The sequence below is a fragment of the Sus scrofa genome, chromosome 13 (assembly GCF_054392235.1).
Source record: "Sus scrofa isolate SSC_HxYL_T2T_F1_AM1 chromosome 13, Sscrofa_HxYL_maternal_Yorkshire_Landrace_v2.0, whole genome shotgun sequence".
NCBI classification, from domain to species: Eukaryota; Metazoa; Chordata; class Mammalia; order Artiodactyla; family Suidae; genus Sus; species Sus scrofa.
The window spans coordinates 111,662,265-111,689,038 of record NC_139395.1 but is presented as its reverse complement, the minus strand read 5'-3'; the positions used below and the strand labels follow the sequence as shown (position 1 = coordinate 111,689,038).

Here is a 26,774-nt window from a genome sequence, read left to right as displayed (position 1 = left end):
AGGGGTCGGTGAGGGAAGGATTGGAGGTTTGGGATTAGCAGAGGCAAACTAGTATATAAAGAAAGGATAAACAACAAAATCCCACTGTATAGCACAGGGAACTATAATCACTATCTGTGATAAACCATAACGGAAAAGAATATGGAAAAGAATATATATAGGTATATATGAGTCACTTTGTAGTATATAAGAAATTAACACCACATCGTAAATCAACTATACTTCAATAAAATTAAAGAAAAAATAAATGTCTGACACTGGAAACTGAGCCACCTCAGACACACCAGGGCTGGGACTCACGACCTTGGGTCCCTTAAACCAGCCTTGCTTACACTGTACTGAAGCACTCTCTACCTTCTCAGAGGATTATTCAATGAAACCAGGTTCCTATTTATAATAGCTTGGTAGGGTTGTCATAATAAGTACCACGGACTGGGTGGCTTAAACAACAGAGACTTATTTCCCTACAGTTCTGGAGCCTGGAAGTCTGAGGCTAAGGTGTCCGCAGGTCTTTTCTGAGGCCCCTCTCTGCCTTGCAGATGGCTGCCTTCTCCCTGTGTCCTCACGTGGTCTTCCCTCTGTGCGTGCCTATGTCCTAATCTCCTTTTCTTTTAAGGACACCAGACATATTGGATTAGGGCTCATTTAAAGACCTTATTTTCACTCCATTACCACTTTAAAGTCTCTGTCTTCAAATACAGTCACATTCTGAAGTCCTGGGGGTTGTGGCTCCCATATACACATGAGAGGGTCACAGTTCAGCCCCTGCCACTATTTTAAGACATTAGATGAATCACCTCTCACACTAGATGTCTCCCATAGGCTTGCTGGCTCATTTCTGCCTCAGAGTTTTTCAAAGTGTGGTCCAGGATCACCCACTGGTCCAATCACTTGGGCCCTTAATAAAAATAAGGCTGCTCTCAGCCCCTGAGTCAGAATCTGGGGAAGGGGATTGCAAGGTCCAGATATGGAGCTTGCTTGTTTTTTATTTATATAAAGGCTTGGTTTAATTAAAGAGATTCAGGAAAAGCCAGGTTGCAAGGTGACCTTTACTCCATCCCCACCCCCCAGTGAGGTCTCCCCGTTTCAGCCCCCCACTCCCCTGCCCAGGGTGGGTAAAAGAGGAGCCATAGAGAGGAGGGCAGCCTATGGGCTGTGGGGGTGGAGGGCACAATTCATCCTGATGGCTCCTATAGTGTGGCTCACCCTACGGGGAAACTGTAGAGCCTGCTTTCCTGCTCAGAGCCTCCAGGCCCCTTCAGTGCAGAGAGGCAGAGCCCTGCAGTGTGGATGCCAGCAGAGAAGGCTACCCCCCAGGCAGTGCCAGGTGTGGAATGCAACCTGCCAAGGGGCTCCAGCCATTTCTGGTGGGCAGTATGTCTACCCCTCCCCCCAGCTCCTGGAGACCTCGAAGCTCCCTCTTGCCCCTTTGAAGAGCAGAAGACCTAAGCCTTGAGTCACATTTAAGAGAGCGGTAGAGCAATTTCCAGAGCCACATGCTAAAGCAGGGAGCAGAAGGTGAGGTCGTTCCTGCGGTCACTGACTCTGCTCCCAAACTTCTAATGATGTCCTGGGAGGTGGGTACCGGTGGGGTCACGCTGGCTCCCTGCAAGCTGATGTCAGGGATCAGGTTGATCATCCACGTGAGCACAGCCTTTTAACCAGGACCCAACCGACGTGAGCTCTAGAGCAACAACCATCAGAGCAAATGGCAATAGTCCAGCCCTCACCTCCCTTTACTGGTTCTGGCATTAATTCCTCATGTCTTAAAATACTTGCCTGGCTGAAAATGTGGTGACTCACCTGGACTGGGACTGAACAGAACAGACAGGAGGTGCTTCATTCTGAAGAACTGTCAAAAGCCTGTATGGCTTCCGAGGTCTTTCATGTCACACATTGTCTTGTCAAGGCGGAGCTGTATTTCCCACTCTCTCGTCAAAGTTGAAGTTGCCCAAGAAAGTGGTTAGGATGTGTCAAACTCTGCAAACAGGGTTTGCAGAAATCAGGCAGGTTCATCTGAGATCTCCACCACATTCTCCACCCAGTGCAAGACGGGCCCCATGCTGAGAGGGTACTTTCAAAAATGAAAGTTCATAGTCTCTCTGCGCTGCCTTGGGTCCCCTGGTGGCATCTTGGCCAGTATCAAGTTCTAATTGTTTGGATTCCATGAATCCCCAGTACCTCACTGATTTAAGAACTCTCTTGAAGCTGATAATTTTGCAACTGCATGGTTTGTAAACTTGAATTAATAAAAAGCAGAGTCAAGAATTTTACTGTTCATTAAACCGTATTTATGGGTCCTCTCACTCTTTTTTTTTCCAGTTTTAGGGCCACACCTGCAGCATATGGAAGTTCCTGGGCTAGGGGTTGAATTGGAGTTGGAGCTGCCGACCTATACCAAAGCCATGTCCAGATCCTTAGCCTACCAAGCAAGGCCAGGGATTGAACTCACATCCTCGTGGATACTAGTCTGATTTTCAACCCACTGAGCCACAACAGGAACTCCTATGGGTCCTCTCTTAATTCCACCTGCATTCCACAGGCTATACACTGGGGTTTATTGGAAGTCATTCAAATCTTAGGTATGCCACTTATTAGCTGTGTGATTTGTCAAGTTACTTTACCTCTCTGAATGACTGTTTCCTCAACTGCCAAAGTGGAACTGATCTGATCTTCCACGTTACATGGTAGTGAATATTAAAAGAGATCATAAATGGAAAGTTGCCAGCACAGAGTCTGACCCATAGAGGCACATTTCTTTTCATGTCTCTCCCCCCCTTATTTTTATTTTTATTTTTTTGGCTTTTTGCCTTTTCTAGGGCCACTCCCTCAGCATATGGAGGTTCCCAAGCTAGGAGTCTAATCTGAGCTGCATCTGAGACCTACACCACAGCTCACAGGGCAACGCCGGATCCTTAACCCACTGAGTGAGGCCAGGGATCAAACCTGAAACCTCATGGTTCCTAGTTGGATTCATTTCCACTGCACCACAACGGGAACTCCTTTCCCTTTTTTTGCCCCTGCAATTTGAAATGAGCATCATTTCTGGCTCACTAATGTTCTAATGATGGTGCATTTCAGCAGGTGGCTTTGCCTACATTTAGAATGTCATAAATAATCCCCCAAGAAGAATTAGAAATGATCAGGATGCAGAGCCCAAGACCAGCAGTTGCCAGAGTCAGGAGAGATTATTTGGAAGCCCAGACAGAACAATAGGAGCAATGGCCCTGTGGTCACTTTCAGAGACTTGGCAGGAGTGAGTTTCAGCTTCCTCTTGAAAGGCCTCTAAAAATTCTCTGTGAAAGGGGTCAAGCTGGGGCAGCTTCAAGGTCATGAGCAAGTTCCCTGGGTCCTTAGCCTTCCCTACACACAGCCTCCTGTTCTACCCCCCCATCTTTGCCTTCCACCCCTGGTTAGGGCCTGCTCCAGTCCTGGCTGACTCCTCCAACTCTTCTAGTCAGAACCTCAGGTTTTAGTATCTGCTGGGTTTTCCCCTCATTCTTTCATTTCTTTGGTTTCAGCTTCTTACCAAAGAAGGAATGGGTTTGAGTCCCACTGTACCCCTTATTGGTTGGGTTATTATGGATAACTTAAACTTTTTGAAACTGTCTTCCCATCTGTAAATGGGGATCTTATGTTGTTAGGTTGTTATGAAGACTAATATGAATCAAATGCATATCAAGGTATTTCATAAAGTGCTGAGGAAAAAAAGAGAATTCAAATCCTTCTAAGGATGTGTACCTACTGGCACAGAGCAGGTGCTCAAAGATAAACGTTAGGTTACTTTTGATTAAAAATCTTTGCTATGAGAATGCTGTGTAACCGCCAAACCCACCAGGGGATGTCCTCAACGGTCCTCCAAGCCCACGGGTTCCTGGGCAGTTTCTGGGGATAATACATTTGCTGTGCACTTGCCATATCCAGGCTTGTGTGAGGGGATAGCACGTGGCATTGCGGTGGGATAGGTGTTAACCAATATCCTCTCACTTCGTGTGGGGCAAGTGTGGCCACATGAAGACTAATAATCCAAACGTTAGTTTGCAACCACCATTTCACTAGAACTGAATCCCAGCAAAATGTCTTCCCTCCTATATTTTAGGGGAGCCTCTGAGGTGGGATGTCCTATCTGTTTTCATCCACAAATCACTGGCTGGGTACCAGGCCCTGTTCCTTTCCTGCTCTGCGTTTGGCCCTGGCAAGGCTGCTCCTGGAGAAGATTTCTTTCTCCCTGTTAGGCTTGTTTCTGGGGTTCCCATCACAGTGAGTTTGTACCTCAGCCAATAATCTGTTAGCTTTTAGTGACAGCTTTACCCAGGAATCAGTTTTGGATCCAACAGGGGATAAAGCCCAGCATGGATTAGCGGCTGTTAGCACAGTATACTCAAACCTACTCCCCAGACGCTCTGCCCCTGGGCGTGCACACCCTGCTGGGCTCCTGGTAGCTCCTCAGACCCTGGGGTTTCCCCACTATCTGGGTAGACAGGGCTGAATCTCCATATGGGCTCCAGTGTGCTGGCTCCCACTACACTAGTGAAGAAAGGGAGGCCCAGAGGGGGAAGGAATTTGCCCAAGGTCACACAGCTAACAGGAGGCGGAGAGCCAAACCCAGAGCAAAGTCCAAATCCCATGTTCTCCCTGATCCAAATCCCATGATCAAAGTGGCAACGTGACACGTTGTTCTGACCCTGGCGTGCCTACAGCAGGGCACGCTGTGCCGGTCACTGTTTACTGTACGTACTTTTCTCCTCCCCAGAGGCTTCAGTCTCTTTCTGCTTGGTTTCTAATTCGATTTATGGTTTTGACATAAACAATTGGGGATTCCTTGTTATTTTACCTTCCTTCCCATCCCTAGCTCCCTCCCACTAGACTTATAATTTATTTCCATGTTATTTGGCTCATGGTTAAAAGCACCGCTGTGCTTATACAGAGGAGAGAACAAGCAGGTCTTGGCTTCAGCAAAGAGACACCTTAGCCAGGGTTAGGAGATCTGAGAAAAACACAAATCCCTTGGCTTAGTTCCCAAAGCCCCTCCAACTTGGCTACCCTACACCCTCTGCTCCAGCTAAAAGGTCCTCACCCTGAATTCTCCTCATTCTGCCCCAGTGGTAGCCTGGTGCCCCCATGTACTCACCCCAACACAGCTGTCCCTCCCAGCCCATTCCAGCCACCTGATGTCTGCCCCACTTCCTGATCTGCACTCCTGTTTTCAGCAGGGACCCATACCCAGTCCTGGCTTCAGGCCTCTTGTTCCAGGACCTTGACTTTTTTTTTTTTTTTTGTCTTCTTAGGGCCACACTGGAGGCATATGGAGGTTCCCAGGCTAGGGGTCAAACTGGAGCTGTAGCCTCTGGCCTTCATCACAGCCACAGCCACTTCAGATCTGAACCGCATCTGCTCATGGCAATGCTGGATGCTTAACCCAATGAACAAGGCCAGGGATAAAACCTGTGCCCTCATGGATGCTAGTCAGATTTGCTTCTGCTGAGCCACGATGGGAACTCCGAGGAGCTTGACTTTCTATCCTGGCCTAGACAAAGCTCTTCTGGATGCCTTTTCCTCCTAGATGCTACCAGGGGACCTGCCTCCATCCAAACATACCTTCTCCTGACCCCCTGGAAAGATGACCCCATTTCCTCTCCAAACATGAGCTCTTGACTGCCCTAGAGGGCAAACGAGAAAACTTTTGCAAAGGGTGGGGTTTCACACCAGCCTGTCCTCCTGAGCTGGCCATCTCCTGGGGTCAGGAGACCTAGGCACCTGCTCAGGTGGCTCCTAATGTTACAGCAACTACGGTTCTTGGGTGCTCAGGTATCAGGGGAACTGAGACTTCAGCTGGATTTCTTCAACACCCTATTTTATACCACACTCTCTCTACCTCACACTCCCTGCCTCCCATTCTTTCTTTTTCTCCATAGCACATAGGTATCCTATGTGTCCCCCTCCTCTCCTCGAGCAGTGAGCTCTGAGCCCGCTTTGCTTTGGCCCACGGTGGGTGCTCAGTAGCTATGTGCTGAATGGATGAGTGGAATGCCCATAGCCTTGGCAGGCAGTGCCACAGTGCACATACTGAGGTGTCGGGGAGACCGGGAGTTCTCGTTTCTCCGCTGTCACAGAGCCCAGCTGCCTCAGGGCTGCCAAAGAGGATTTCCACACCTCCTCCATCTTAGCCAGGGCAATAAGCTGTCTGCAAGGGCGTCCCAGCACTGCACTAGGCAGTGCAGGAAATGAAAAGCCTTCAGGCAGCTTATTATCCCAGTTAACCTCTGAGCTACCCACCCTGCCGAAAAAGGGACTGTTCCTGCCCACAAGCCCTTCAGCGTGTTATGTGCCCCCACAACGCCCCTGCTGTCTCTCTCCTTCCCAGACAAGAGCCTGTCTTACTCATCTTTGTGTTCCCAGTGCCCAGCACAGTGCAGAGAAGCTAGGCAGGGTGTGATAACTTTTTGATGAATAAATGAATGCCTGGATTCCACATGAGGAAGGTAAGCTCTTCCGAATTAATTGACTTGAATGCCAGGGCATGATGAGGTTACTTCCCCTTATTGTGATTAATGATTTTTTTTCCCTGAAGAGTTTTTCAATTCTGAGATTTAAGTTTTGAATGTCGTAAATTTTAAGATATCCCTTATGGACTAATACTCCTTCCAAAAAAGACACAGCATAAATTTTAGAGTAAAATTGATGATTATGTTTCCTCTCCCTAGACCTTAAATATCTCCTTTTACTTAGTGCTGTTTTTTTCTTTTTTTTGAAATAATGTGGAGTGTTTTACGATACTGAAAATAAAAGTCTGTGAAGAAAAGCTGATACTGCCTTTATTATCTCTCCAGGGATAATTAAACTTTGTATTTATTACTTTTTTTTTTTTTTTTTTTTTTAGTTTTTAGGGCCGCACCTGTGCAATAGGCTGGGGTCAAACAGGAGCTACAGCCGCCAGCCTGCGCCACAGCCACAGCAACACCAGATCCTTAACCCACTAAACGAGGCCAGGGATCGAACCCATATCCTCATGGATACTAGTCAGGTTTGCAACTTCCTGAGCCATAACAGGAAGGCCCAACAAATTTTTTTTTTTTTTAAACAGGCAACAACTAATTACCCAGTTTCTCTTGGATTTAGAAAAAGGTGATCATAGTTCCTGTTGTGGCTCAGTGGTGGTTAACAAACCTGACTTGTATCCATGAGGATGCGGGTTTGATACCTGGCCTCGCTCAGTGGGTTAAAGATCTGGCATTGCAGTGAGCTGTGGTGTGGGTCACAGACATGGTTCGGATCCCACATTGCTGTGGCTGTGGCATAGGCCGGCTGCTACAGCTCCGATTTGGCCCCTAGCCTGGGAACTTCCATATGCTATGGGTGTGGCCCTAAAAAGCAAAAACAAAACAAAAAAAATTAAAAAAGGGGTGATTTACTTTATTTTCAATTGTATTTTTTAAAATTATAGTTGGTTTACAATGTGATTTAATTTAAAAAGAGAAAATAATGCACAGAGAAAAAAGTATGACAGTTGTTGTCAAATCCAAAAGAGGAGAGACCAAATGATTTCTAAATGGAACTATTTACGGACTGCATTAAGCTTTAAGCCCTACTGGACATTTAGTTGGTTATATCCCTCAAATTCAGGGATCAGAAATTAATGTAGTCAGCGTGGTCAAAAAATTTAAGAAGAGAAAAATTCTGCATTGATACATGATTTTCTTTCTTACTTTCTTTCTTTCTTTTTTTTCTTTTGTCTTTTGTCTTTTTAGGGCCCCACCCATGGCATATGGAGGTTCCCAGGCTAGGGGTCTAATCGGAGCTGTTGCTGCCGGCCTATGCCAGAGCCACAGCAATGCCAGATCCGAGCTGTGTCTGTGACCTACACCACAGCTCATGGTAATGCCGGATCCTTAACCCACCGAGTGAGGCCAGAGATCAAACCCACAACCTCATGGTTCTTAGTTGGATTTGTTTCCACTGTGCCACAGTAGGAAGGAACTCCCTGATACGTGATTTTCAACATTGGTAATCTACACTGATCACATAAGTGTTCAGGTGTCAATTCATTTCATGCCATGGAAATGCTCCATCCATCCTTGAGAGTTTCAGAAAGTTAAACCCTAGAAGGCAATGTGGAGTGCCTTCTCTTGTGCCTGCCTGCCCAACAACCAGTATGGCATTTTCTGCTAACAGCATCCAGATTTTTTTTGGAGCGGGGGGAGCAGAAAACCTAATTCTTCCCCACTCTCAGTTTCTGAGTTAGAAAAGTCATGTGACCTGGGCTTGGCCAATCAGGGATGGATTCAGAGCTGAGGACATGAGTAAAGCTGGGCTATTGGGAACCCGATTTGGGACTGCTGTTGGTGCTATTGAGAGAGATGTACTTTGCCTTTTGGGGTTGCTAATGCTTGGAGCTGCTGCCTGAGTGAAACCAATACAAAGGAAAGAAGGATGGTAAATTCAATTCACGCAGCAACTCAAATGCATCAACAGAATGTAAATATCCATAATCAAACTGACCCTTCACTGGTGATTAGGGGTTGGAACTGATTTAAATCTTGGTGCAATACAATAATTTCAATATCCCCTTAGAGAACATGCTCAGTTTCTCAGATGGCCTCCGCTGTCTCCTGTTCCACCAATAAAGATGGTGGCTGGCTGATATTCACCTGTACCCTCCATTATGGCTGACTTCATTGATAAAATACTGAAATATGCTTGGAGAAGTTGATAAATAGGTGCTGCCTTGAGTTCTCTGAGCACTTCCTATTGCTCCCTCCTTGGGACTTTTTTCCTAAGCGCCCCCCCCCCATTTGTCAATGAAAACATTAATCCTGAACACAGTGGGGCACTCCAATCAGATTGGTCAGCACCTAAACCTGTAAGATTTTGCAATGTTTTGCTCATCACCCTTGTAGGGTGCATATGGTGGAGGTACAGCAGGGGTTGTGGTTCTGTGTTCTCATGGTGTTGAGAGAAAGGGAACTCCTGGCCTTGTACCCACCCTTGGGCATAGCTGCTTGGTGTCTGCCCATGTCAGGACAATGTCCACGTTTTGCCTGTACTGGGTGTGCTATCAGCCTTTGATATGAGGTCTATGGATAGAGAGTTTGTAGTTCATCCTCTAGTCTGAGGCAGTGCTACCTGGCTGATGTGGCCCAAACCCTAACCCTAACCCTGACTTCTGGCCATTCCAATTGGTCCTGGTCCCGGGGGTCCACTCTGCAGCCTGAACCACTGAGTCACCCCACCACAGTGATCACCCTGGCAAGCTGACCACAGACTTGCTGCTACGTATGGATAGAAGCTAAGCTACACGGAGACCTAGCATAAGTCCATGAGGGGAGTTCCCCTCGTGACTCAGTGGAAATGAATCTGACCAGCATCCAAGAGGACACAGGTTGGATCCCTGGCCTTGCTCAGTGGGTTAAGGATCTGGCACTACTGTGAGCTGAGGTGTAGGTCGCAGATGTAGCTCACTGTGTTGCTGTGGCTCTGGCTGTGGCTGGCAGCTACAGCTCTGATTCGACCCCTAGCCTGGGATCCTCTATATGCTGCAGGTGCAACCCTAAGAAGACAAAAAAAAAAAAAAAATAAAGTCCATGTGGGCTGCCCTCTGTCTGATCAAAATCAGGCTACCTAGGCTCTCCCTTTCATAATTCTAGAAAGGTGGTAGGGAATAAGGTCTTTCCATGGCTGTGGAGCTAATTATTACTTTTCCAACACAACTGCTCCTCCCAGGCCTCCTGACTTGTCTTCCCACAATCCCCCTTTCTCTCTGCCTAGATCTCTGGTACATAAAACCCAAGGTTTAGTCTACCAAACCCAGGCCTTGATCTTCTAAAGAGGAAGGAATGGAAAATAGAGGTTATTTTCTCAAGGTAAGAGCTTGAATTACATGGCTATTGTCTTGCTACAAACTCTATTTTTGAACACCAGAAGCTGAGTGTTGCCTTTTCTTTCTCTTTGCATACCTTCTGGAAAGAATCTTCATCCTGTCCCCTAATGGCAGATAAATAGCAGCCTTGAGTAGACTAAATTCATATGCTCTGAAAGGCAAAAGAGAAAAGCATACTGGTAACTTCAAAACATAAACCCTATTCCTTCTGATAACATATCTCAAACACCAAAACCTAAACATGCCTAAAGCCAGTATACCCAGTTTAGCAAATCAATGGATTCCATTGAATGTTTAGCTGGTTAGAGCTGGGTTTCAGTCCCTTGTTACCTGGAGTCTTGACTGACATAGGAATAACAACATCTATTTCACAGAATTCTGTGGCATTTGGCATAGCTCCATTTGCAAATGTGGCTGGATAAATGCATTCGATGGTCAGCTTGCTGCCATGGCTAGATTCTGACAAGGACAAAGCTTATTTTGAAGAGCTCTCCAAGTTCAATTTTAGCTCTTCTAAATGCATTGCTTCTTCTCACATGGTATAAGGAAAACAGTGAAGGGAGAGGAATCCTTCCTTTGGGTTATCTGGGGTCAGAATCCTCTCTCCTCCCACTCACCCCTGTGGAGGCTGACTGAGACCCCATCCTATTCTTCCCTGTTAACACTTCCTGCTTCTCCTTACCCTCTAAGCATGTTTCAGTTTCCCATAGTAAAAAGACAATGACAAAAGTAACTCCCACTTCCCTGCCCAACTAACCCTCCCAAGCAGTGGGCTACACCCACCACCCCTGCTACTCTTCTTCCCTGACTGCATTTACGTCTAACCCACTGTGACTTGGTTTCTGTTCTTACAGTCCCACAGAAACTGGAGTCACACAAGTCAGTCATAACTTCCTCATTGTTGAAATCAACATGCACATTCCAGCACTAGTGTGCTGGATATCTCTGTGTCCTTTCCCACTCCCAACCACTTCCTGGACCATCTCTGCATTTGGACTGTTTGATGCCACACTCCTACTTCTGTGTGCCCCCCGCCCCCCGTAATCCCTATTTGATCCTTAGAGGCTGGTATGTATCAGGGTTCAGTTCTCATCCATCCCATGATCTTCCCAGTCTGCCTTCTTTCTCTGGGTCATCCCAGCCTCACTTCAGCTTCAGTGACCACCTCTATGTTGACCATTCCCTAGGGGGCATCTTCAGCCTTCTCTCCCATGTTTGGCGCCCATGTTCCTAACTGCCTCCTGGAAGTTCCAAAGTTACATAAAAAATATATTCAAAACATACCATCTTCCTCAGATCAGTTTCTTCTCCTCCACTTGCTATCACAGTAAATGGTATTGCCATCTGTGAAGCTGTACAAAGAAACTGGGAGTCCTGAATTCCCATTTTCCCCTCCCTTTTCCCTGCTTACTGAGGCAGTCCCTATACCTGGCAGTTAGAATGGATCCCCTGCCCCCAAAGCAGTGTGTATGAATGGGTGAATAAATTATGGGGCACAGAAAACCAGGGATCTAACTTGAATCTAAAAGTTGATGCTGCTTTACCTTTCACAGCTTTTTTTTTTTTTACCCCTTCTTCCTTAACAGGAGGGGCCATCATTGTACCAGATGGTCTTCAATATCTATGATTCCAGACTACTCCAATCTGACACCTTAGGCGTTTAACCATTATTCCTTCTTATCCGCTTAACCCAATTGCTCCTTCTTGGGCTTGTCCCGCCTAGGAAAAGAGGAGAGAGGCCCATGTGATAAAGCAGAACTTCAAACATAAACTGCACCACCTCGCAGAACACATTTTACCCTGATAAGAGGCCCAGACATATCTCTGCAGCCACCATGAGTCACAGTGAGAGTTCTGAGGGGAGGGAGGGGGAAGGACCGGCAGCAGGAGGAAAGATAAACAGAGGCCATTTCCGCCTTTCCCTGTCTTGCCAGGTCATGTAACCCTGTGTGAATGTCCCTGAGCGCGGTAAAGTACCTTCGCTCTAGTGCTGCCCAACATCTGTCTGGAAATGAGTACGTGATTGTCTCGTGAACGCCTGTGCGCCCAGCGCTTTTGACTTCTCAAAGCATTGCATGAATATTTGTTTGAGAGACTTCCAGGTGCGGATTTTGTTTTAAGCAATGTGCACTTTATCTAAGTCCTGGGATCCTAGCAAGTATGTCCTATTTTTTTTTTTTCTTTTTCTTTTTTAAATTACCGCTTTACAGACGAGGAAACTGGGACTTAGAGAGGTTAATTGCTTCACCAGCCAGTAGCGGGTTCCTGCAAATCATCAAATCAAACCCAGGTCTGTGTCACTGTAAGCCCAATTCTGGAGCGGCCACAGTTACAATGCTTCTGATGTATTTGTGGTTATCTCCCATACCATACATATATTTAGTACACAGTGTACATCCAGGCACCTGATAAATGCTCACTGAAAAAGTGCCTAAATCATGCCACTAAGAGCCAGGTTTGGTTCCAGCTGGTAGAGCCCAGAAATGCAGCTTTAGGTGTTTCCCAACACCTCCTGGGAACTCAATGGCCTCATCTGTAAAATGGAGGCATGGAGCAAACGTCCTCTAAGGAACCTTTAGCATTCTTTGGCTCTCTTCCAATGCTGCAGTGTCCTCAACACGCTGCCAGGATCCTGGACGGACAGCGGGGACCAACCGTGCTGGGCTCGTTGCGGGCACCCCCGCCCCTCTGAGGCCGCAGGCGACCAACCGCGTGAGGAGCCTGGAGGAACGCGACGCTTCGCGCATGCGCAAACCCTAGCAGCGGGACCGCAGGCACTCCTTCCGCGCCGGGGTGGGGGGGGGAAATCAGTGCCCCGGGTAGGGATGGGGTGATCCTGTTAGGACTGAGCCGGGGCCCACGGGGGGTGGCGCCTGGCCCTCGTTAGGCAAGGCCAGAGCCTCCTCCAAGGCCCTCGGAAAGCTGTTCCCGTGCGGAAGAGCGTGTTCCGGCCTCCGCGCCCTCACGCTGGACGTGCTGGGCAGCACAGAGAGGCCGTTCTTTCCCAACACAGATGGAAACGCTCTCCTGGCACTGCTGCCTGGAGTGTGGAGGAGGGGAGGCCGCGGTGCGGCCGACTCAACTCAGAAAGCCAGAGGATTTTCCGCTTAAAAACCAAGCTGCTGAGTAAAATAAAAACGTGTAAGGTCACCGGGGACATTCAGCCAACTTGGGGTGGGGAATGGGAGGTGTGAGGCGTCACCTGATAGAATAAGCTACTAAAGGGCAGCAGGCACTGCTGGGAGGCCCGCCCTTTATTACTGTTTAGGGATGAATGACAGAACCTGGACAGCTATTTTTACACTGGATGAAACACTGACTCTGTGTGTGTGTGTGTGTGTGTGTGTGTATTCGGAGAGCTGGGAGTGTCAGGGGACAGGATCTAGGAAGAGAACACATGCACCCTCTTCCTTACTCATCCTGTGATCTTACTCCTCTTGCTGCTGCAGATTTCCTCCCTAAAAGTTAAGAATTACTTATTATTTTGAAATCAGAGAGGGAAAAGGATACTAATCAACAAGTTCCCTAAACGGTGAAAATAAATGAGATCTCAACATTCTGGATTTGCCCCTGTTGGTCCCCTCAGTCTTTTCTCCCCTCGTTTGCCATGATTTGAACATCCAAGTCTAGGGTTATGGACCTGAGTTTTCTTTTTCCTACTCAAGCATCATGGTATGGCCTCCAGGAGGTCTGGGTCAGTGGCTAGAGGAGACAGGGAAAAGAAGAGTCCTTCTACCAGGATGCCATTCATGTTGTCACTGTTTAGTGTACAGCTCCTTCCTGTTAGGACCTAAAAGAAAGACCCCCTTCTTCACATAGGGATAGGGATTTTTTAGGCCATGGTATATGCTGGGAAGGCAGAAAGACATCAGGAAAGGGTGGCTGCTGTGAATATTCAGCTGACCTGAGGCAGCCAGAGCCTATGCCAGAGCTTTACTCTGCAGAACAAATGTGATGCCGAACTGACCAGCCTAGGAGGTGTGATGTGGGAGACAGCTGCCTGCTTCGTGGGGAACCATTGCGTTACCAGGTGACTTCAGACTGCTCGATTTGCCTTGAATCCATTGAACTTCATTTAATTTTCTCTCTGAGACCTAAGAAATCTGGAAAAGGAGATATTGAAAATAATTTTAAAAGTTAAACAAGGCATGAAATAACTTCTATCATTAAAATGAGCTTGTAGAGCTTCACCATTTCAAGGGGATCTTTTATAAGTCTTTTGTCTGAGAAGCATGGAGACAAAAACCTGGAACAAAACAAACCCCTTCACCAAGGAGGAAATGCTACCTGGAGCTCTTGATTTCATTTGTCACTTCTAAGATTCACCAGATCACAATAAGAATATAGGGTAGAAATGTGTGGGGTGGGTGGGTGGGGTTAAACTGTGACTAATTCATCTGTGACTAATGTCTCCAACAATGTGAAAGTCATCTTTACCTTCTGCAAAGGGAAGTTGGAATTCAAAGTTGTAGAGAAGCATCTTTCCTCAGCAGCTACCAAGGGCCTCCTAGATTCCATCACAGCTGGGATCTTAGATGCTCATCCACTTCTTCCAAAGGCAGGTCAGAGAAGATGGTGTTTTATTGAAGAGATAATTCAACCTAGGGGCTCTCTCATAGCAGAATGCCCCCCAAACCTCCCACCCCCCCATTATCTGTAGGCCGGCTCCAACTTAGCCAAGGTTGAGAGGAGAAGCCCAAATTATCATTCTTATTTTTTGTTTGCATATATGTTTGTTTATTCTGTTTTGCTTTTACAAACACAGCAGAACTTCTACATGCAGGTAGATGAAGACCCTAGAGAGCTTTCAGCCACTAAAAAAAGTGGGAGTGGAGCCATCCACATCCACCCCAGAGGATGCTTTTATGCTAGTCCCCTCTCTTCCATCCCTGGCAGGTTTAACAATGGTGCCACATGGTATGTTCAAGTGTGGGCAAGTTGATCCCTCCCTCCAGTCACCTTTACTGAATGTCACTCTATGTCCATAGTAACTAAACCCAGCCTAAAAATGCAGAAAAGCAGGCTCCTGAAAAGATTAGGTCTCACATGAGGTTAGTATCAATAACTTGCCTTTGTGGATATCCCTATCAGCTATCACATTTATTATTAAGAAAAATCTAAACTATCCAAATTCAAAATTCAGTTTCTTTTCCCTCTGATATAGTATGGGAGAAAGGGTTCCAGAAGTGGCAACTTAATTTGTATCTAATTTCAGCAAAATAATTGCAGACTGCTTCCAGCTTGAATGAGCAGTGAGGTATATAGCTCCCAGTAGTTACTTATTTTAGAAGCACTCCCTCAGGATGAATGCTAGCTATTTTCAGTTGCGTGTGGGAAAACCAAGGGCACTGCCAAGCTGTGGCAAGTTGGCATCGAGTGTATGAGCTGTCAACCTCGATACTTAGTTTCACTCAGATTCATTTCTAATTTTCAGTTGGCGTGTGACCTTTCTTTTTATTCAATTTGGGGTCCTGATCACTTCCTTTCTCTGCCTCCCTACCTTCCCACCTATCTCTACCCACACAGGCAGCTTTTGGCTGAATCCATCTAATAATAACAGCGTGAGTGCCAAGTGGGTTGTATAAAATCCTTAGGGGGAGATGTGAAATGAAGCACATTGTTCTTCAGGGTTCCTGGGGACCAGAGTGTACCCATCGACAAAAACAAACTAATACGCAGTGAAATTATATGTCTTTCTCTATAATTTATGCAGAATGAGATAATGCTGGGATCATGCCTGAAATAGCTATGGTATATGTGGTAGGCAGCCCATAATGGCCCGATGATCACCACCTACTAGCATTCACTCTGAGTGAATGTCCTCACATGTGGGCTGGACCTAATGACCCTCTAAACAAACAGAAAATGACAAAAGTGATGGGATATCACTTCTGAGATTAGATTACAAAAGATGTATTTTTGTACATCTCTCTCTCTCTCTCCAACTCTGTCTCTTTGCCAACTGCCATGTCATGAGCCTCCCCGTGGCCAGGAACTGATGTCTCCAGCCAGGAGCCAGTGAGGACCTGAGGTTGGCTAATAGCCACGTGAATGAGGCTGGAGGGTGATCCTCCCCCACTGGAACCTTGAGATGACTGCAGGTCTGGTTGACACCTTGATTGTAGCCTGTGAGACCCTGAGCCAGAGGACCACTAAGCTCTGTCCAGATTCCTGACCCACAGAAACTGTGAGATAATACATATTTGTTGTTTTCAGCACCTAAGTTTTGGAGTAATTTGTTATACAATAGAAACACTAATGTTAACACTAATTTTCCTTAATCAGGTATTTAAGAGCCTCCACTGCTCCCTCCTTCCCACACAGAGATCTGTCTCCAGTCTCATCTGTCACTACAGCCCTCACCATCACCTCTGGGGCCATTTTTTGGCCACCCTTACTCTTAGGTATCTATGCGTCTTTATGTGAACTGTTTCTTCTGCCTGAAACAACCAGTCTCCTCTTCTCTCTATAAATTTCTGCTCACCTTTGACACCTGGCTCAGATGTGCCTTCTATAAAACCTTCCTAACTCTGCTGGTAAGAGAGCCTGTCCCCTACCTTGGGCTTTGCCTGTGCCTGTGCTGTAGTACATCACGCTGTGCTGTGCCATCCTGTGCTGATTGGCAGTCAGGCTAAGCTATAAGTCCTGCAGGGCAGAAAACCTTTATTCATCTTTTGATCCCTGGAACCTAGCACAGCATGGTGATAAGACACCATTCCTGGAATGGATCAATGACTGTTTTGCAGAAACAAGGATCCTACGCAGAAGAGGACATGTGGTGGATGGCTCTACCCCACAGCTGATGCAGGAATCTTACACAGCATCCTCTAAGCCTGTGGTAGAAGAATACTTTGATTAATCGGACAACACATGAATTTCAAGCCCTCAATCAGCAAATACAATGCTGTAGCAACCTGCAGTACCATAAAGCTCTCTTGGTCTGCTATCAATCCCTGGCCCTTCAGTTCATAATTTGTATAATCTGAGTTGTTATCATTTCAACCCATGATCTTTGAGTTGATATGTTCCAGGCATCAGGGACCTTCCTTCTCTTCATTTTTAGAGGGAGCTTAGAAAGAAACCATGAAGGTATCCTTAGGGACAAAGCTGGAAGAGGGGGAAGTTGTATTTGTATCTCAGATGGCAATCTAGCCCATGAAAAGAAAGGCTCATAGCAGGGGAGACTGTTGGAAAATCATACAGATGTGGAATACTTAGCCTCTCTACCCCATCACAACATCCCGACAACTCTGCTTCCTATGGAGAATCTTCTCCCTTATTTTCCTCCGTGGCTCTTCTCCTAGTCTTGAACTCACCTGTAATAATTTCCTAACGGGGCTCATGGCACTCACTTATGACTCTTTCCAAGCTCTTGCACCCAGAGCAATCTTTGTACAATGCACATTTGAACACATCACAGCATCTTCCCTTGTGCAATCCCCAGGAGACCTGCCTATTCTAGAAAAGACAAATTATTCCTTTTTTCGGTCCTGCAAACTGTTGAGAACCGACACAATAATGTGCTGCTGAACTTGTCTTCACTGTAGGGGCCTCTTACGCCTCCTGTACATCCCTATAACCATTCATTTATTCATCAGATACCTACTAGGTACTGCACCCTGTGCCAGGCCCTGGAGACACAGAAGAAACTGGGCCAAGGTTCCTGCATGGAGGAGTGAACAGCACAGAGAAGTGACAGTTCCTCCATCAATTGCCATGTGATGACGTTCACACCACTAAAAAGACAACAGCGCTGTGCTGTGGGAACAAAGGGAGTGGAGGCAGAGGCTTTGGGGTTTGTTGTGGGTTCTTGTCACAGCAAGGTTAGCCCAACAACTGCTTTGTTCTAATGACTCAGAAAAATAAATGAGGCTGGCACAGGCCACCCTGACACCACACACCTCTAGAATACCCTGGCTGCGCTGCATATTTTCATCCCTGGCGAAGTCACAGTGTTCTGACTATCCCAGCCTGTGTGGATGCTGCTAAGAGGAGGCAGACATCACCATGAGCTCCCTTAGATGACGCACTGCTTGATGTTCCCACTGTGGCAGTGGCTCCCTGTACATGACTGTCTCGAGCCCAGTCTTGCCAGGCATCCTGCCCCGCTCACTGAATGTACTCTGGTCACACTCATGTCTTTCACAATCTTGAAGACACAAGTGCCATCTCTCTACAGAGATGCACAGGACCCTCCTGCTCTAGTTAATCCTATTTCTTCAGATTTCATTTGACTCATCAATTCCTTGGAGATTTCCCGGACATCCCATATTAAGTCAAACCCCTTGTTATGTACTCAGGGCATCACACATTGCAATGTCATGTTAATTTGCATGGGTATTTGATCAAGGTCATCTCCTTTTCTATTGTGTAAGTTGCATGAGGGCAGGAGCCATGTCTGTTTTGCTGACATTTTATTCTTGGTTCCTAGTATGACCTGGCAAAGAGTGGGCATTCAATCAATATTTGCTGAGAAAAACGAATGAATTATGGGTGCTATTAAGGGTAAATGGAAGAAAAACAGAAATGCAGGAAGAATAAGGATTGTATGGAACCCAGAGCTAGGACACAGGAAGATAATTTGAATGTACACAATCCTAAAACAGGCTGCAGGAGTTTCTTTAGACTAATTACAAAATGTGCAGAGTGCACAATATTTATAGTTATAATGTAATTTCCCTTCCTCCAGGCCACAACAGCCTTAGGGAAAACCAAGGATTTCAGGTCAATTCCCAAGATTTTTGGCTCTGTCTTCTCACCTCTTCCACCCCATCCAGTACACACGCTCTGCCTCCTCGGGGACTCGCGCCAGCTCTCCTCTGCCAGAGGGTGGGAAGGGCTGTGGTGGGATCAGAGACCTTGAGGGGGGTGCCTCTTAGGGGATCCACAAGTCTGGCCAGCCCAGCGCGGTCCTACAGCCCATATCACAGGCACTCTCTGCTGCTCCACCCTTCTCCGCTGGGGGCGCAATGGCCGCCTCTGTCGCTGTGAGGACCCCGCTAGTGCTACTGCGCCTCCTCCCCCAGCCAAGACCAGGAGGTGATTTGTCCTCCGTCTCACCTCCCCCGCCGCCCCACTCCCCAACTCGTTAGCCTGAAGTGGAGCGACAGTCCATTCGCCTTTCCTCTCTTATAGGTGATTCCCATCCTTCCTTGATTGTCATCGTTCTCAGCAGTTTTGTAGCAGACAAGTCATTTCCTCTTTGTTCATGAATCTTAAATCATGTTCTAGGGGTCTAGGGCCGGCCAGTTAGTTTCATTTCTCAAACTGGGTTTCCTCCACGGGGGGCCTGACGGGACCGGAGGTGGCAGCCATTCATACCATAAACGTTTATTGCATCAGAGAGAGAGGAGAGAGGGAGAGGGGGAAAGGGGGGGCAGAGAGAGAGATGAGCAATGCGGCCCTCAACCCGGGAACTCCTCCTCTTTTGGGACTCTTTACAGGCACCTTCATCCCTCGATGAGATATTCAGCTGTCAGGCCACAGGCTGAGAATTCATCATCTCTACACTAATTTTTGCTAGGAGCCAGGAGTTCAGCATAATGTTGATCTGTTTTTCTTCCAGCTTTTCCTACACAGATGACAATATTATTACCCTCAGCTTTTACAATGCAAGTCTATATACAGATCACAGGGTCCAAGAGGGCTCCTGAGTCATTTGAGATAATTACCCTTTTTTTTCTTTCTAGGTCTCCCATATCTGTGAATCAGCGATGAGGAAAATAGGGCCTCAGCAAAAGTAAGGGAGGCTTGAAGTGAGCAAAGCAGAGCAGAGTGTTGGCAGGAGCCGAGGGCTGCCACAGTGGGAACATCAAGCAGTGCGTCATCTAAGGGAGCTCATGGTGATGTCTGCCTCCTCTTAGCAGCATCCACACAGGCTGGGATAGTCAGAACACTGTGACTTCGCCAGGGATGAAAATATGCAGCGCAGCCAGGGTATTCTAGAGGTGTGTGGTGTCAGGGTGGCCTGTGCCAGCCTCATTTATTTTTCTGAGTCATTAGAACAAAGCAGTTGTTGGGCTAACCTTGCTGTGACAAGAACCCACAACAAACCCCAAAGCCTCTGCCTCCACTCCCTTTGTTCCCACAGCACAGCGCTGTTGTCTTTTTAGTGGTGTGAACGTCATCACATGGCAATTGATGGAGGAACTGTCACTTCTCTGTGCTGTTCACTCCTCCATGCAGGAACCTTGGCCCAGTTTCTTCTGTGTCTCCAGGGCCTGGCACAGGGTGCAGTACCTAGTAGGTATCTGATGAATAAATGAATGGTTATAGGGATGTACAGGAGGCGTAAGAGGCCCCTACAGTGAAGACAAGTTCAGCAGCACATTATTGTGTCGGTTCTCAACAGTTTGCAGGACCGAAAAAAAGGAATAATTTGTCTTTTCTAGAATAGGCAGGTCTCCTGGGGATTGCACAAGGGAAGATGCTGGCCACCTGGGGACAAGGTGGGCAGAGGTAGATGAAAATGGAGGAAGTGACACAGGAAATGATGGTGCTTATCATAAGGAGATTTCAGCGCATACCAGGCAGAGCCCTGGTTCTCCAGAAAACTGACCAAGAGGGCCTGGGAACAGGGCTTGGGGAGGACAGCTCTCAGGGGTGCCGGATCTCAGCCCTTCATAAAGATGCCCAGGGGAACTACGACGCTTTCCCACAGCTGTCCACTAGGGGGCAGGCAGAGGCAGGAGAAAAGAGGAGGTGGTCACCAGCCCCTCCTGAGCTGGGCACATCAGGCCTCAGTGCACCCAGGCTACCATCTGACACACTGGGCTGTTTGTATTACTCAGACGACAAGCCCAGGCCTCTCTTCCTGCCTGTCGGTGGCCTCTGTGATTTTATATGGTGTAGCCTGTGACATGAGATACCATGAGACCATGGTAACCAAGTACACAGCTTGGTGTGAGTGTTAATAAACAGAAAAAAGTAATCCCTGTTTGTCTTATTTTACTCACCATTTGTGGTTTTTCTATCCAGGCCTCACGTATCCTTTATTATCCTAAATAATCAAGATGTACCCGAATTCCATTACTTTTTAAAATGAAAAGGTACATGGGGGAAATATACCCATTTTATCCAGCCTTGAAAATAGCAATTATTTCCTTGTGTGGGAATTACCGTTTCCTCTTGCTATTCTGCCCAACACTCAACACATCATCTCAAGGGAAAATGATTTTCTTGATAATTCCCATATGCCTTAAAAAGTCATTTCCTTCTAAGAAACTCCTGATGATGGGAATTCTTAATTGGTTTAAATTTTTCCTAATCCTAAATGATTGAATATAAGTAGCACAACTGTCCTCCTACACAAATTATTCTTCTATACAACTTATCAGGCCCGTAGACCCAGGAATCAAATGAATGAGACTGAGCATAAAGGAATAAACATTTTACCAGGCGAGACCACAGAAATGTAAGTCCTTGTGTAGAAATGCTTCATACAGAATCAGAGGGTTTGAAAGTTGTTTTCCTGCCTGCTTAGAATGTCCAATTTGAAGCCCATCAATGCTTGATAACATTAATAGAAGACTTTGCTTTAATGAAGTTAAAGACTCTAATGAATTGCATCTTTAATTGGAATGAGAATAAACCAACCATATTATATGAGCCAATGGAAAATTGGTAAAACCACCGTAAAAGAAATGGTTTTTCTAATGGAATCAGATTTTTTCTGCAAACTTTTTCAGGCTATAGACTTTTTTGAATGCTATCCCTGATTTCATTCCAACAGCAATCACAGCTGAGAAGAATCTTATAAAGATAAAGCGTGATGTCAAGCTACTTTAATGGTTTGCAAAAGTCTCAAGAATTTTCTAAAAATATGCATTTCAATGATACCATAGATTAGTTGGTCTAAAATGGTTTGATTTTCAATTAAAAACATAAACAGTCTTGGATATATTTGGACACAGATGTTGCTGGAGGTTCCATATTCCATTATTTAAAGGTGTTTCATAAATACAACAAAAAATGTTGAGAAGACACCCTTCTGATTGGGTATTCAGGTTTACAAAGAAAGTAATTACAGGGCCAGGGCCTGAGAGTCAGCCCTCATTCACAGAAATTCTCTTTCACACATCAACATAGTTTGACCTTGATTTTTTTAGATGCAATTAAAGGACATAGATGTAATTCTAATAAACCAGGCTTTAAAATTCCCTGAGGAGTCTGGAATCAGAAATGACAGACTTGATGGACAGAAGCTTGAAGGAGCAACCAACTCTTAAGTAATAAGAGTGGTTTTAAAACACAACCTTCCCTTCTCATTGAGCTAAGTTTTCATCTTCTTTCTAGGGAACGTTTATTTGCTGGGTTCTTTGGAAAATACTCAAATGCCACTTTCCACCCTACCCTCTCCACCCTCTGGCCTTTGGCTTTTGAGTCTCCCCAGTGACATCCTTACCAGGCTCTTAGTGCCTCTGTGGTGGCCTCTGTGGTCAGCGGCCATCTCTGCTGCTAAATGACCTCCAACCTTCCTCGCCTTTCTCTGAGGGCAGGGGCCTCGCTTCTCTTCCCGACAAAGCACTTTCAGTCAACTCTTGGATTTCTTCACGGTTGATTAAACTGTCTGTGTTTATTCAGGATCCTTCTCCTCTTTCTGTGTCCGGCTGCTGACCTTTCTGTGGGTTCATTGTAGAGGAGAAAGCTCACAGGGCAATCCATCTGACTGCTTGTTTGCAGCTCTGGTAGAGATTTGGTCCTGGAAAAGTTTATGAAATATTAGTACATCTTCAAAGCATATGACCTTTGCCCTGGGTAGTGTTCTGAGTTGTTGTTGCTGAGTGAGGTCAGAGGCATGTGAAAGAGAACAACAAGGGTGCCCTGTGAGTTAGAACCACTAGCATCTCCCTTAAGCCTCACCGATGTTGATCATCTTGACTATGGTTCCTAGTAAGTATGGTCTTAATTGCTTGGAAATGGGAAGGAGAGAGAAACTGAAGCACAGAGAGTTTTGTTGAATGGCCAAAAGAAAAGCCAGAACAAATACCCTAAGTCAGCACCCCCTTTGCAGAAATTCTTGTCAGCACGGTTACTAACCCCCAGCCTGCAACCCTGCTCTGGGGCCCTGAGGCTCAGCACAAAACCCCCCACTCCCACCCCTTGCCGGCTCCACGGCACCCAGGCTCCAGGCCTAGATCAAGTGCAAGTTCTACCACATATGGGCATCACACCCTTCACGGAACACTATAACATCTACTTGCTGCACCTTTCAAAGTGACACTTTTGTATTTTGCTTTTGTATTTTGGTTATGAATCTTACCATTCTGATTTGACTGTGAGTGTTTGGAGCATGGGGCCTGTGCCTCTGTATCTTTGCCTGCCTGGAGGCACACAGTGGACACTTTAGTGAGAGTGTGAATTAATGAAGGCTCCGAAGGACACTCTGCAGGCTTTCTCTTTCATCCCTTCAATGCCACCTTCCTCTATGGTGATAACTCTACCCTCCTTCTGTTTCTTGGGATATACTCAGCTCCCAGCCTGTACAATCGGTGTGGCCTGATTTTCCCTTTATTTGTCCATCTCACCTTTATATAAAGTGCTGCCTAGTCATTACTCTCCATCTCATATCATAAACTCTTAAGAGGACAGAGGTTCCGCTGAATTCCCTTTGCCAATCACTTGATGATGACATAGTGAGAGGCTAGATGCTTAACAGATTTCAGATGATGATGCATATAATCAGAGAAGCGCATCACTAGAGCTGGCCACTGCTCCTCTTCAAATTATTTGATGGTCCAGGACTTGCTATATGTTCTTGGTCACCATCAAGCCCATCAACATTTTGTTTGGTTTAGTGGCAGGTGAGTTAGTGAGAGATCAGGAGTTCATTCTCTGAAGGCGAGGTTTATCAGTAGTGTCTCTTTGACCTTCTGCGATTATTCTCTGTTGTGTGCGTTGTGGGATATTTAACAGCATTCCTCATCTCTACCCCTCTAGACGATGAGAGCATTCCACAGCTGTGGCAGCTAAAACCATCTCCAGGTATAGTCACATGTCCCCTTTCAGGGGAGGGGCAAACAGGCTGGTTGGGAGCCACTGCCTAAGGGATAAAGGCTGGAGGGAAAGAATGATCGTAATCAGCATTTCTTCCTTTCTTTGGGGGTTATTTGGTTTTCTAAAATGTCACCAGCATGGTGTTCTGGCCTAGCCATTTTCGGGGAGAGTCGGCCAAAATGCATTTAAATTACACAGTACTTCACCTCTTTGCCCTTTTTTCCCCCTGAGGGGCCATTATTTCCTCCATTAATACCACTGGGCTGGGCCCTGCTTTCTGTGGTTTGATCCCATCTTGTTTTAGGAATCCCACTGGCTTTTAGCAAACTCTGAGGGGCACATGATGAGTGGCTAGAAGAGGCAGCTGAGGGAGGCTTTGAGCAGGGCTGCCTGCTGTCCTGCCCTGGACTCTGCTGTTATTGTGCTTGGGGATTTGCTCCTTCCCTTTGGGCAAAAACTAGATTTTTATCTTGTCCTTGGGAAATAATAAGCCATTAGGGCAATAATTCCTATAAAACAAACTCACCAGAAACTAGGCTATAAACCTGACCAAATTGTTTTAAAATGCATATCTCACCAAAGCTCTTCTCAGGGTTTGGAAGCAGGGCAGGCAGCATGAATATGGTCCAGAGGGCAGGCAGGGCCCCCAGGCCATGGGCTCCAGGCCCTGGTTGGGTGCCTGGCCCCTTCTGTCTGTCTCAGCTGCCAAGGGATGACCCTTGTGGGCTAGCGGGGAGGGAGGGAGGGAGTCGCCTGGGATCTGAGAGGACAGTGAGAGCCAAAAGATGTGCACAGTCTTTAGACATCACTTACAGTTTCTGCTTCATTTACGTGTCAGGTCCTGAGGCCAAGTGGCAGTTACCCCTCCGGAGCATTCACCTCTCCAGTAGACAGCGTGCCTCCCATTATCAGGATGCCTGGAAAACCACAATAGCTGTAATGGGGAATCAGGATGGAGGGAGATGGGTAATCTCATGAGCTATTCTCTTTGGGAAGATCATCTTCCTAGAGATGGAAATAGTCCCCACTACTCCAGGGGAGTGATCACCCACTAAAGAGGGCTGATCGCCCCCTGCAGTCTCTGGCTCTTTGGATCCCCTCATCCTCCTTCCCTTGAGGATCACCTTCCTCTGTTACGTGCTTTCCTCAAGGGTCTGGCCACTGTGTTTGCTAACACCTTGGCATTCTGTGCACAGCTTCCAGAAAACAGGGCTTAATGGGGGTTTCTCCTGAGTGGAGCTGAAGCCTCCTGGCTGCTCTGAATAATAACCCTGGGTCAGGTGTTATTTTTCTCCAGGCTTGTCACTTGGCCACACATCTTGTGGGATATGTCTTCTCCTTGACTGTAGTCTAGGAGTTCCTTGGTGGCATAGAGGGTTAAGGATCCAGTGTGGTTACAGCAACAGCTCGGGTTCGATCCTTTGTTCCAGAATTTCCACATGCCACAGGCATGGCCAAAACACAGAAACTGAAAGAAAAAAAAAAAAAGAAAAAAGACTAGAGTCTAACTTTGATAGACGTTTCTCCTAAGAGACTGGGAATGTCTTTGTGAGGTTCGTATTTCTCCTAATAGAGGGGCAGAGAAGGAAAAGAACATTGTGGTCCCCATGTTTTAACCAAGGAAAGCAGAAAGCCACCTCTTTTTCCATGACATCAAGATTTCTGGTGCTGTCTTTGGAGCCCTGTCCATTAGAGGGTCTCTCCAGCTTGGATCCTGGTGGGGGTGCAGCTATAGGGGCCTGGCAGTAAGTCCCCAGGATGTGGAAATGCATCAACTCAACCCACTTTTCTGTCACAAACCAAGTAGGGCAATAAGCTAACCCTACTTGAGTCATTCTCACTCCCATTGCTAGGCCTTTGTCAGAGTCCTTTGTCACTTTTGAAAATGTTATTTCTTAGGAAATAAAAGAACAGTATGGCCATGGTTAGTGTTGCTGCTAAGTTCCATTACTGGAGGCACATTTACTATAATAGAAAAATATGAATCTGATCAGTGTGTTACAAAGCCTATTACTACCACAACCATCATCTTTGTCCCCATGGCACCTGCACTTCAAAAGCATGTTCTTGAAAAGCCATTGTGATGGGGAACAGTGCTGTGTGATGCCGATTTCTGTTCAAAAGGAAAGAGAGGAGGGAAAAAAAAGGCCATGTGGTTGCAACAGGGCTCTCTGCAAGTGCTGTTTCCACCCTGGTCTGCTTTGTTGGTCAGAGATCTTTGTCAGGGATGTTCTGTCTTTTCTCTGTGTATCTAGTTCGCATGACTTCTTTTTAAGCCCTGTCTAAGTCAATATTCTTCATGCTCATTTAGCTTAAATGTGCCTTTTCCTCCTTATTGGTGTCTCTGCTTTCAGGGGCTTTCACACTTGGTGTTAGGTATCCTCTACAGATATAAAGAGATGCAGGGTCCCAGTTCCCCAGGATAAACATGGAGCAGCTTTCTGAATTACTAATTTTACTCACAGATTTTTTGAGAAATGTTTTATATGGAATAGTAATGGAACAATGGAATTGTGTTTAATTTGCATAAATTTTAAAGACAAAGCACAATTCTTCAAAAATATGTTGTGCTGTTAGCAGATGCTATAAGCCACCCCTGAGTCTCCTGAAGTGGGTTGAATTGTGTCTCTCCAAAAATGCTGAAGTTCTACTTCCTAGGACCTCAGAATATGAACTTATTTGGAAATAGGGTCATTGTGGATGTAATTGGTTTATTTTTTTCCTTAACTTACCACAGTAGCTTGATTCAGTAGCTTTTTTTTTTTTTTTCTCGCTTTTTAGGGCCAACCCCTCAGCATATGGAGGTTCCCAGGCTAGGGGTCAAATCAGAGCTGCAGCTGCTGGCCTACACCACAATCACAGCAACACCAGATCTGAGTCATGTCTGCGATCCACACCACAG

General features: G+C 46.4%; 1 protein-coding gene across 2 annotated transcripts in view; it reads right to left on the bottom strand.

Moving 5' to 3' along the window:
- The window catches only part of LEKR1 (leucine, glutamate and lysine rich 1), a 307,061-nt gene that overhangs the window by 17,314 nt on the left and 262,973 nt on the right, over positions 1–26,774 (bottom strand). The window contains exons 16-24 of one of the 2 annotated variants that reach the window (XR_014822590.1): positions 24,997–25,340; positions 24,686–24,789; positions 23,404–23,932; positions 22,281–22,577; positions 14,315–14,426; positions 13,845–13,980; positions 11,422–11,596; positions 9,954–10,028; positions 1,804–1,980 (exon numbers count right to left, since the gene is read on the bottom strand). The gene's annotated coding sequence lies outside the window, so the exon portion shown is untranslated. Of the gene's footprint in view, positions 1–1,803; positions 1,981–9,953; positions 10,029–11,421; positions 11,597–13,781; positions 13,981–14,314; positions 14,427–22,280; positions 22,578–23,403; positions 23,933–24,685; positions 24,790–24,996; positions 25,341–26,774 lie in introns of both variants that reach the window. The other variant, XR_014822589.1, reaches the window with a different exon arrangement.